We start from the raw sequence: 12314 nt of genomic DNA on the forward strand, positions 1-12314 counted from the left end.
CTGTGCTGGCGATGCACTCCAGAGGACGAGCCAGGACACCACTTCATCTGCCTCCGCCACTTTGTTGACTTCTCCCTCATCCTCCCCTGTTCCTGTCTTATCTCCTTCTCCTGCACCATCAAAGGCACCATCAGGCGCTTCTTTACAACAACCCACCATCTCTCAGACATTGGAGCGGCGGCAGAAATACACTGCTAACCACCCACACGCGCAAGCCTTGAACGCCAACATCGCTAAACTGCTGGCCCAGGAGATGTTGGCGTTCCGGCTTGTTGAAACTCCCGCCTTCCTGGACCTGATGGCAACTGCGGCACCTCGCTATGCCGTCCCTAGCCGTCACTACTTCTCCCGGTGTGCTGTCCCCGCCTTGCACCAGCACGTGTCACTCAACATCAGGCGGGCCCTTAGTTCCGCGCTTTGCACAAAGGTCCACTTGACCACCGACGCGTGGACAAGTGCATGCGGACAGGGACGCTACATTTCACTGACGGCACACTGGGTGAATGTAGTTGAGGCTGGGACTGCTTCCCAAACTGGCCCGGTGTACCTCGTCTCCCCGCCTAACATTCCTGGCAGGGACACGAGAAGAACACCCCCCTCCTCCTCCTCCTCTACCGCCTCCTCCTCCGCCACCGCCTCCTCCTCCGCCACCGCCTCCTCCTCCGCTGTTAGATTGACCCCAGCTACGAGTTGGAAACGTTGCAGCACTGGCATTGGTAGACGTCAGCAGGCTGTGCTGAAGCTGATCAGCTTGGGGGACAGACAGCACACTGCCTCCGAGGTGAGGGATGCCCTCCTCGATGAGACGGCAATATGGTTTGAGCCGCTGCACCTGGGCCCAGGCATGGTCGTTTGTGATAACGGCCGGAACCTGGTAGCAGCTCTGGAGCTTGCCGGACTCCAACATGTTCCATGCCTGGCCCACGTCTTCAACCTAGTGGTGCAACGTTTCCTAAAGAGCTACCCCAATGTTCCAGAGCTACTGGTGAAAGTGCGGCGCATGTGCGCCCACTTTCGCAAGTCGACAGTAACCGCTGCTAGCTTAAAATCTCTCCAGCAACGCCTGCATGTGCCACAACACCGGCTTTTGTGCGACGTCCCCACACGCTGGAACTCAACGTTTCAGATGTTGAATAGAGTGGTTGAGCAGCAGAGACCTTTGATGGAATACCAGCTACAAAACCCTAGGGTGCCACTAAGTCAGCTGCCTCAGTTTCACATCCATGAGTGGCCATGGATGAGAGACCTTTGTGACATCCTACGGGTGTTTGAGGAGTCCACAAGGAGGGTGAGCTCTGAGGATGCGATGGTGAGCCTTACAATCCCGCTCTTGTGTGTTCTGAGAGAATCCCTGATTGACATCAGGGATAACTCAGATCACACAGAGGAGTTAGGGATAGCATCCGATCCGTCACAGCTGGAGAGTAGGTCCACACATCTGTCCGCTTCACTGCGTTTAATGGAGGAGGAGGAGGAGGAGGAAGAAGAGTTGTCCGATGATGTGATGGTGATACAGGAGGCTTCCGGGCAACTTCGAATCGTCCCATTGTTGCAGCGCGGATGGGTAGACATGGAGGATGAGGAGGAAATGGAGATTGAACTTTCCGGTGGGGCCAGAGGAGTCATGCCAACTAACACTGTGGCAGACATGGCTGAGTTCATGTTGGGGTGCTTTACAACCGACAAGCGTATTGTCAAAATCATGGAGGACAACCAGTACTGGATCTTTGCTATCCTTGACCCCCGGTATAAAAACAACATCTCGTCTTTTATTCCGGTAGAGGGGAGGGCCAATCGCATCAATGCTTGCCACAGGCAATTGGTGCAGAATATGATGGAGATGTTTCCAGCATGTGACGTTGGCGGCAGGGAGGGCAGTTCCTCCAGTAGGCAACCAAGTTCTCACCGGTCCACACAAACGAGGGGCACACTGTCTAAGGTCTGGGACACCTTGATGGCACCCCCTCGCCAAAGTGCCGCCACGGAGGGTCCTAGTGTCACCAGGCATGAGAAGTATAGGCGCATGTTGCGGGAATACCTTTCCGACCACAGCCCTGTCCTCTCCGACCCCTCTGCGCCCTACACGTATTGGGTGTCGAAGTTGGACCTGTGGCTTGAACTTGCCCTATATGCCTTGGAGGTGCTGTCCTGTCCTGCCGCCAGCGTCCTATCTGAGAGGGTGTTCAGTGCAGCCGGTGGCATCATCACTGACAAGCGCACCCGTCTGTCAGCTGAGAGTGCCGACCGGCTCACTTTGATAAAAATGAACCACCACTGGATAGAGCCTTCATTTTTGGGCCCACCTGTGTAAAGCACCCCAACATGAAACTCCATGTCTGTACTCAACCTCTCCAATTCCTCCGCATCCTCATACTCATCCACCATAAGCGTTGCACAATTCTGCTAATACTAGGCTCCCTCCACCCTGATTTCCCCCAACTCTGCTGGTTAGAGGCTCCCTCCACCCTGCTTTCCCACAACTCTGCTGGTTAGAGGCTCCCTCCACCCTGATTTCCACCAACTCTGCTGGTTAGAGGCTCCCTCCACCATGAATTGGTCCAAACTGGGCTGTTTAGCGGCTCCCTCCACCATGAATTGGTCCAAACTGGGGTTTTTAGAGGCTCCCCCCACCATGAATTGGTCCAAACTGGGCTGTTTAGAGGCTCCCTCCACCATGAATTGGTCCAAACTGGGGTTTTTAGAGGCTCTCTCCACCATGAATTGGTCCAAACTGGGCTGTTTAGAGGCTCCCTCCATCATGAATTGGTCCAAACTGGGGTTTTTAGAGGCTCCCTCCACCATGAATTGGTCCAAACTGGGGTTTTTAGAGGCTCCCTCCACCATGAATTGGTCCAAACTGGGCTGTTTAGAGGCTCCCTCCACCATGAATTGGTCCAAACTGGGGTTTTTAGAGGCTCCCTCCACCATGAATTTGCCCAAACTGGCCTGTTTAGAGGCTCCCTCCACCATGAATTGGTCCAAACTGGGGTTTTTAGAGGCTCCCTCCACCATGAATTGGTCCAAACTGGGCTGTTTAGAGGCTCCCTCCACCATGAATTGGTCCAAACTGGGGTTTTTAGAGGCTCCCTCCTCCATGAATAGGTCCAAACTGGGCTGTTTAGAGGCTCCCTCCACCATGAATTTGCCCAAACTGGGCTGTTTAGAGGCTCCCTCCATCATGAATTGGTCCAAACTGGGGTTTTTAGAGGCTCCCTCCACCATGAATTGGTCCAAACTGGGCTGTTTAGAGGCTCCCTCCACCATGAATTGGTCCAAACTGGGGTTTTTAGAGGCTCCCTCCACCATGAATTGGTCCAAACTGGACTGTTTAGAGGTTCCCTCCACCATGAATTGGTCCAAACTGGGGTTTTTAGAGGCTCCCTCCACCATGAATTGGTCCAAACTGGGCTGTTTAGAGGCTCCCTCCACCATGAATTTGCCCAAACTGGGCTGTTTAGAGGCTCCCTCCATCATGAATTGGTCCAAACTGGGGTTTTTAGAGGCTCCCTCCACCATGAATTGGTCCAAACTGGACTGTTTAGAGGCTCCCTCCACCATGAATTGGTCCAAACTGGGGTTTTTAGAGGCTCCCTCCACCATGAATTGGTCCAAACTGGGCTGTTTAGAGGCTCCCTCCACCATGAATTTGCCCAAACTGGGCTGTTTAGAGGCTCCCTCCACCATGAATTGGTCCAAACTGGGGTTTTTAGAGGCTCCCTCCACCATGAATTGGTCCAAACTGGGGTTTTTAGAGGCTCCCTCCACCATGAATTGGTCCAAACTGGGCTGTTTAGAGGCTCCCTCCATCATGAATTGGTCCAAACTGGGGTTTTTAGAGGCTCCCTCCACCATGAATTGGTCCAAACTGGGGTTTTTAGAGGCTCCCTCCACCATGAATTGGTCCAAACTGGGGTTTTTAGAGGCTCCCTCCACCATGAATTGGTCCAAACTGGGCTGTTTAGAGGCTCCCTCCACCATGAATTTGCCCAAACTGGGCTGTTTAGAGGCTCCCTCCATCATGAATTGGTCCAAACTGGGGTTTTTAGAGGCTCCCTCCACCATGAATTGGTCCAAACTGGGGTTTTTAGAGGCTCCCTCCACCATGAATTTGCCCAAACTGGGCTGTTTAGAGGCTCCCTCCACCATGAATTTGCCCAAACTGGGCTGTTTAGAGGCTCCCTCCACCATGAATTGGTCCAAACTGGGGTTTTTAGAGGCTCCCTCCACCATGAATTGGTCCAAACTGGGGGTTTTTAGAGGCTCCCTCCACCATGAATTTGCCCAAACTGGGCTGTTTAGAGGCTCCCTCCACCATGAATTGGTCCAAACTGGGGTTTTTAGAGGCTCCCTCCACCATGAATTGGTCCAAACTGGGGTTTTTAGAGGCTCCCTCCACCATGAATTGGTCCAAACTGGGCTGTTTAGAGGCTCCCTCCACCATGAATTTGCCCAAACTGGGCTGTTTAGAGGCTCCCTCCATCATGAATTGGTCCAAACTGGGGTTTTTAGAGGCTCCCTCCACCATGAATTGGTCCAAACTGGGGTTTTTAGAGGCTCCCTCCACCATGAATTTGCCCAAACTGGGCTGTTTAGAGGCTCCCTCCACCATGAATTTGCCCAAACTGGGCTGTTTAGAGGCTCCCTCCACCATGAATTGGTCCAAACTGGGGTTTTTAGAGGCTCCCTCCACCATGAATTGGTCCAAACTGGGGGTTTTTAGAGGCTCCCTCCACCATGAATTTGCCCAAACTGGGCTGTTTAGAGGCTCCCTCCACCATGAATTGGTCCAAACTGGGGTTTTTAGAGGCTCCCTCCACCATGAATTGGTCCAAACTGGGGTTTTTAGAGGCTCCCTCCACCATGAATTTGCCCAAACTGAGCTGTTTAGAGGCTCCCTCCACCATGAATTGGTCCAAACTGGGGTTTTTAGAGGCTCCCTCCACCATGAATTGGTCCAAACTGGGGGTTTTTAGAGGCTCCCTCCACCATGAATTTGCCCAAACTGGGCTGTTTAGAGGCTCCCTCCACCATGAATTGGTCCAAACTGGGGTTTTTAGAGGCTCCCTCCACCATGAATTGGTCCAAACTGGGCTGGTTAGAGGCTCCCTCCACCATGAATTTGCCCAAACTGGGCTGTTTAGAGGCTCCCTCCACCATGAATTGGTCCAAACGGGGGTTTTTAGAGGCTCCCTCCACCATGAATTTGCCCAAACTGGGCTGGTTAGAGGCTCCCTCCACCATGAATTTGCCCAAACTGGGCTGTTTAGAGGCTCCCTCTACCATGAATTGGTCCAAACTGGGCTGTTTAGAGGCTCCCTCCACCATGAATTGGTCCAAACTGGGTTTTTTAGAGGCTCCCTCCACCATGAATTGGTCCAAACTGGGGTTTTTAGAGGCTCCCTCCACCATGAATTGGTCCAAACTGGGGTTTTTAGAGGCTCCCTCCACCATGAATTTGCCCAAACTCTGCTGATTAGAGGCTCAATCCACCCTGATTTTCAAAACAAATGTTGGTGCCAACCTCAACTTACTACAAGGGCCAAATTCACTGCTGGTGACAAGCTCTCCTCACTGCAAGTGCCAAATACACATGTTTCAAGGTGTTTTCCTACTGTCAGAGAGGTGGTATTGAGTGTGTAAAGTGTGTAGTTGTTAGGCTGTGATGTTGGGGTAATAGAGGGTCTTTGGTGTGTTAGATGCCCCCAGACATGCTTCCCCTGCTGTCCCAGTGTCATTCCAGAGGTGTTGGCATCATTTCCTGGGGTGTCATAGTGGACTTGGTGACCCTCCAGACACGGATTTGGGTTTCCCCCTTAACGAGTATCTGTTCCCCATAGACTATAATGGGGTTCGAAACCCGTTCGAACACACGAACATTGAGCGGCTGTTCGAATCGAATTTCGAACCTCGAACATTTTAGTGTTCGCTCATCTCTAATAATAATGCTTTTAATACTTATTTGAATCACATTGTCATCCTTAACTCCTAAAGCCTAACTTGTGCAACAAATAAATAGGTCGTCCAGGTGTGTTTGTGTCTCAAAGTAATATATATGCTTAGAAACACTACCTATAGATCTATAGGATAACATGAAGTAACAAACCCCTACATAAAAAAATGGGGCAACATGATGCCTCAGTGGTTATCACTGCAGTCTTGCAGCGCTGGAGTCCTGGGTTCGAATCCCGCCAGGCACAACATCTGGAAGGAGTTTGTATGTTCTCCTTGGGTTTGCGTGGATTTCCTCCCATTCTACAGACATACTGATAGGAGAAAAAAAATGTACATTTTGATAAGAGATGAGTGAACAGTGAAATATTTGAGATTCAATATTCATTTCGAATAGAGCCTCAATATTCGACTACTCGATCAAATATCGAATCCCATTATAGTCTATGGGAGAAAATGCTCATTTCAGGGAAAACCGCTATTCGACTAAAGGAGAGTCACCAAATCCACGAGTAGCAGGAGGAGAGTGTTTAGGAGGAGCGCGGTGCAGTTAAAGTGCACCGACCCCATTATAGTCTATGGGGTCCGTTCACTTTAACTGCACAGCGCTTGCAGTTGCACTGATAAAAAAGTAAGCTCCCTCGTAACCGCAACCTGCCAGCTCTCCCGACTAGCAAAGACGAGCCTGCGGCAAATCAACACTGGTTCTGCAGCAGGCTCATCCTTGCTAGTCGGGAGAGCTGGCAGCTTGCTATTATGAGGAAGCTGACTTTTTTGTCATAGGAATGCATTGACTAGCGTTGATTGGCCAGTGTACAGCATTCGGCCAATCAACGCTAGTTCTGCTGGAGACTCATCTGTGAGGAGGCGGAGTCTAAGATCAAACCACAATGGAGACTGCTGTGGTCCAATCTTAGACTCCGCCTCCTCACAGACGAGCCTCCAGCAGAACCAGCGTTGATTGGCCGAATGCTGTACACTGGCCAATCAACGCTGGTCAATGCATTCCTATGAGAAAAAGTCAGCTCCCTCGTAACAGCAAGCTGCCATCTCTCCCAACTAGCAAGGACGAGCCTGCGGCAGAACCAGCGTTGATTGGCCGAATGTTATACATTGCATAGCATTTGGCCAATCAACGCTGGTTCTGAATCGAATATTTACTGCGAATAGCTAGTAGTATTCTATCAAATACCTACTCGATCAAATACTACTCGTTCATCTCTAATTTTGATCCTTATATGGGGCTCACAATCTATAAACAAAAAAAAAACTACATACAGAAATGAATATCCATTGAAAAAAAATGATTTCATTAATTTTAATTAATCTGCTTTGATTTTAGTGTCTTCAATTATCTCATTGCTGCCATTTGGAACATTTGGAAAACCAAAAGGACACTCGATTAACTAGTTTGCCATCCTTTTGTGTCCAATATTGAAGTGCAAATATTAAATCATATTTTTTTGCATGCGTCTAGGATAATTCTGAAATCTTTTATAAAATCTTAGGAGGAATTGATCACATGATAGAGATGAGCTCCATCGTGGCTTGTAAGACATCATGTATATGGGGGTTTGTGTGTATTGTTCCGACCCCCAAGGAGTTGAAAAATATGGGGACTTTGCTTATTGGGCGTTTCACATACTGATATTTCCATAATTAGCTATATTGAGCTTTTATAGACATATAAAGGAGAGAGAGAGTACAGATTTATATAATGAGAGAATTGAATTCAATCCCAAAGATAATGGATTGTCCTGGTGGGTGATCTGATGATTTGTGAAAATATTAAGAAATTGAAAATCTCAACAAATTATCTGACAATGTTAGATGATGTAACTATTACCATATAGATCCACAAAAATATTAATAAAGTGCACTTAAAAAGTAACTAAAAGCTAAAAAAAAAAAAAAAAAAAAAAAAAAACCCCTAGATAAGGGGGTCTTAGTTAACAGGGCTAAAAATGAATGTGGCGCTCCCAAAATAGTTCCTGGTGAATAGACTGTGCTTTGTAGGTCCCTTTTCTGGATAATTATAGATTTTGGATATTTGAGTTATCCAGAAATATCCATAATCCGTAAAAATCCACAATCTATCATATCCAAAAATTCTAACACACAACAAACCTGTCTAGGGCCGTGGACTCATGTAGTGAAAACATTGTAGCAGTCAGTAGTAGCCCCTATTGTCTTAACAGTGGTGTTTTGCTGCCATCTACTGGTGTGAAGAAATATAGCCTGGGACTGCACTACTGTGAGAGACAATAATCACCCTATTCTGTTTGGTAAATGGTGCGGTCCGGAGGAAGTGACGTGAGCAGGGAGCACAGAGCAGCGTGGTGTGGGTCCAGAGTGTGTGCTGTGAGGACCTGTGAGAGGCCATTGCTGCTGTAGGCCATAGTAGAAGTCCTGAAACACTGCAGAGACTGACTGGAGAAAGCGGCAGTGTTGCGGAGATTGTTCTGGAGACTAAAGCCGGACTGTGCCTTGGACTGGGTTCAGACCTTCACCCAAGACATAAGCAAGACAGAGTCTGCTGAGTTCCTGGACAGGCCTGCATCGAGGGAGCACCATAGAGAGCTGAGAGACTGTAAAAACCCGGTACCGTACAAGTATCTCAGGGACAGCTAGGGCCAGTTTATAGCGTGCGTTCTCCTCATATTGTTATATGTAACTTAGTTTCTTTTGTTGATTCCTTCCCATTTTCCATAAGTAAAGTGTGTTATATACCTGCCAGTGTGCGTCCGTCTCCTAGTCGCGGATCCTTGTTACCTGCTGGCCCGGACTTACATTTTGGCGTAGTCGGCAGGATCTGTAGCTCAGGAGACATGTCGGACAGGGAACCTCTGCCGGGTCAAGCTCAGGCGCCCCAGCTGATAGTCCCAATGTAGATGTTTTACCAGGAAGGAGAATGGTGCCGCCGGGCTCAGTGATGAGCCAAGTGACAAAATTTGATGGATGTAATATGACGGTAGCTGAATGGGCAGATCAGATACGAGGCTTACAGCAGATATATGACATTGCACCAGATGTGATAGTACAGTTAGCCACACTGACGCTGACAGGGGACGCCAAGACGACTGTCAGGCTACAACCAGCTAATGAGAAAAAGACATTTGACGAAGTAGTGACTTTGTTAGAGACCATTTATGGAGAGACAGCATCATTAGGTTCCCTAAAGGTCAGGTTCTTTCAGCGAACCCAGTCAGAAACTGAAACTCTCCCTCAGTATGCCAATGCCCTACAAGAACTACTCAATGAAGTTAGGGAAAAAGGGGGAATCAATGCTATAGCCGACTATGACCGTACTCTCCGAGACCAGTTTGTCATAGGAATACGTGACAAGATCATAGCAGAGGCAATGCAAGATGAGATAAGGAGACGGCCACAATCTACCTTCAGTGACATACGGGTGGAGGCAATTTACCGTGCGAATAGTAAAGTGACAGAGCCACAGGTGAGACAGAGCGTCACACTAAGTCAAGGGGCCGAAGCAGTAGCTATAGGAAAAGCCGGAGACCTGGAGTCCATTATTCAGAAACTACAGGTACAAGTAGAATACCTAACAAAGCACTGCGAAGATTTTGAACAGCAGGCCAAGAGAGGCTATGAAGGAGGAAGAGTGAATAAAGTACCTGAGAGTGGAGTGTCAGGGGCCTACCGAGGGGGCCCAGAACAGGACCGAGAACGTTGGGTCTACCGAGGGGGCCCAGAGAGACGACCACTTCGGCGAGAGATCCAGTGCTGGGTGTGTAGAAGACTGGGATATGTCGCTGCAAAATGCCCAGACAAGTTCCCAAGACAGCCGCCTTTAAACTAGAAGGTTCCAGCGCAGCGGGGCATGCGTTGGAAGGGAACAAAAGAGTGAAGGAAGTTAAGAGCCCTGATGATACACTGATTGCAGCAAGCCCGGTGTTGCAGGTCAAGATGAATGATGTCCTCGTTACTGGAATGATAGATACGGGATCACAGGTTACCACTATGGGAAGAGAATGTTATGAACGGTACTTCCAACAGTCTGCCCAGTATGACCCTGAAATGTTTGTGAGTGTGGTGGCAGCCAATAACCTACCTGTCCCGGTATGCGGAGTGGTCTGGATGGACGTGAACATATGCGGCCGAGACTTAGGCAGAAGAGGTATTGTCGTAGTCCAGGAGGGCTATGATAAACAGATCCCCGTAATTTTAGGGATGAATATTCTGAAGGACATGGACCACCTGCTGTTTGCTAGAGATGGGCACAATTATTGGAGAGAAGCTACTGCTCACCAACCTACTCGGGCTGCCTTACAGCGATTAATAAGGATGTGTGGACTGCAGAGAGCCACCGGTGGAGAACAGCCTGTGGGCTGTATTACTGTTCCGCACCACACCAAGGTAACACTACCAGCTGAAAGAGAGACTATCATATTGCTACCACTGGGCACCACTCGGAAATTAGAAGGCCTCTCCGTCATGATTGACCCATTATCTAACCAGAACGGGTACACTAATGTGCTGGTGGCTCGCTCCTTGTCTGTGGTAACCCAGGGGAGAGTGTTGGTGCGGTGTGTCAATACCCATAACCAGAGTTTAGATCTGACTCCAGGTAGCCTCCTTGCCAAGGTCTATGCTGTCCCAGCTGAAATACGAAAGGCGACACCTTTAGAACTGACCCCGTCCAGGAAGGGGGAATGGTCAGTGACCGTGTCCACAGAAGCAGAAGGGCTCAATGTCTCCCATGAAGAAGGGCGGTTGCTGCGGGAATGGATGAAGTTAAACCTTTCTCGATATACCACTGATCAAGTCAGAAAGATAGACCAGTTGCTAGGAGAACACGAGGCCTCATTTGCACGACATGAGAATGACTTCGGCTGTGCACAGGGAATCTATCACGAAATACCCACTGGAGATGCGGCTCCCATCAGAGAGAGATATCGGCAGATACCACCCCAACAGTACCAGGAAGTGAAAGATGTGCTGAATTCAATGCTGGAGAATGGAGTTGTTAGAGAGAGTCAAAGCCCTTGGGCTGCACCAGTGGTGTTAGTCAAAAAGAAGGACGGATCTTTAAGGTTCTGCGTGGATTATCGTAGACTGAACTCCTGCACGGTACGTGACTCTTACCCGCTCCCCCATATTGAAGAATCGCTTACAGCCTTAGGCAAGGCCCGTTACTTCTCGTCCCTGGATTTAGCAAGTGGCTACTGGCAGGTCCCCATGAGTGAGAAGGACAAAGGGAAGACGGCTTTCATCCTCCCAATGGGTCTATATGAGTTCAACTGTATGCCTTTTGGTCTGACCAATGCCCCGGGTACATTCCAACGGCTCATGGAGAAATGTCTGGGCGATTTCAATTTCGAATTCACTCTGATTTACCTCGATGACATCATTGTCTACTCCGCTACATTCGAAGATCATCTTCAGAAGCTGGGGCAGGTTTTTAGGAGACTGAGAGAGCACGGTTTGAAGTTGAAGCCCAGTAAGTGTCGCCTGTTACAGGAAGAAATTGAATATTTGGGACATCGAATATCAGGACGTGGAGTGCAGCCATCCAGTGAGAAGATTGTGGCTGTGCGAGACTGGCCCACTCCTACCACCCTACGAGAGGTCCGTGCCTTCTTAGGGCTTGCTGGATATTACAGGCGATTTGTGAAAGACTTTGCACACAAAGCTGAACCACTGAATGCGCTATTGAGGAATACCGCTAGGGGTCCGAAGGCTCAATGCGTGCCTTGGGGTATTGAACAAGAGAGAGCATTTCAAACTTTGAAAGATGCTTTGACCAACCCTCCAATTCTGGCATATGCTGATTACCATCTACCCTTTCAGCTTTATACAGACGCCAGCCAATATGGTCTTGGGGCAGTACTCTCCCAAATCCAGAATGGAGAAGAAAGAGTGATCGCATATGGCAGCCGGTCATTACGAGACTTTGAAAGAAACCCTGCTAATTACAGCTCCTTCCGCTTGGAGTTATTAGCCCTTGTGTGGGCAATGACTGAGAAGTTTGCGGGGTACCTCACCGGGGCAGAAGTACAAGTGTTGACGGATAACAATCCACTGGCACATTTGGATAATGCAAAGCTAGGTGCCCTGGAGCAACGGTGGATGGCCCGACTTTCTAAGTACCGCTACAGTGTGAAATATCGCTCCAAAAATGAGAATCAGAATGCCGATGCATTGTCCCGAGTCACTACCCAACCACCGGTCGGGAGATAGATGAAGAATTAGAATCAGAGGTACCTGATTTCACCCAGTTTTCCCAGAAGGTGGTGACTGCTTGACAGAGCGAAATACTGGGAACTCAAGTAGCTCCCTTCCTGGGCCCATCCCACCAAGAATGGATTGGGCTCCAGCAACGTGATCCAAGCCTGGCACTGCTA

Source organism: Leptodactylus fuscus, chromosome 9 (genome assembly GCF_031893055.1).
Source record: "Leptodactylus fuscus isolate aLepFus1 chromosome 9, aLepFus1.hap2, whole genome shotgun sequence".
In the NCBI taxonomy this organism is placed as follows: domain Eukaryota; kingdom Metazoa; phylum Chordata; class Amphibia; order Anura; family Leptodactylidae; genus Leptodactylus; species Leptodactylus fuscus.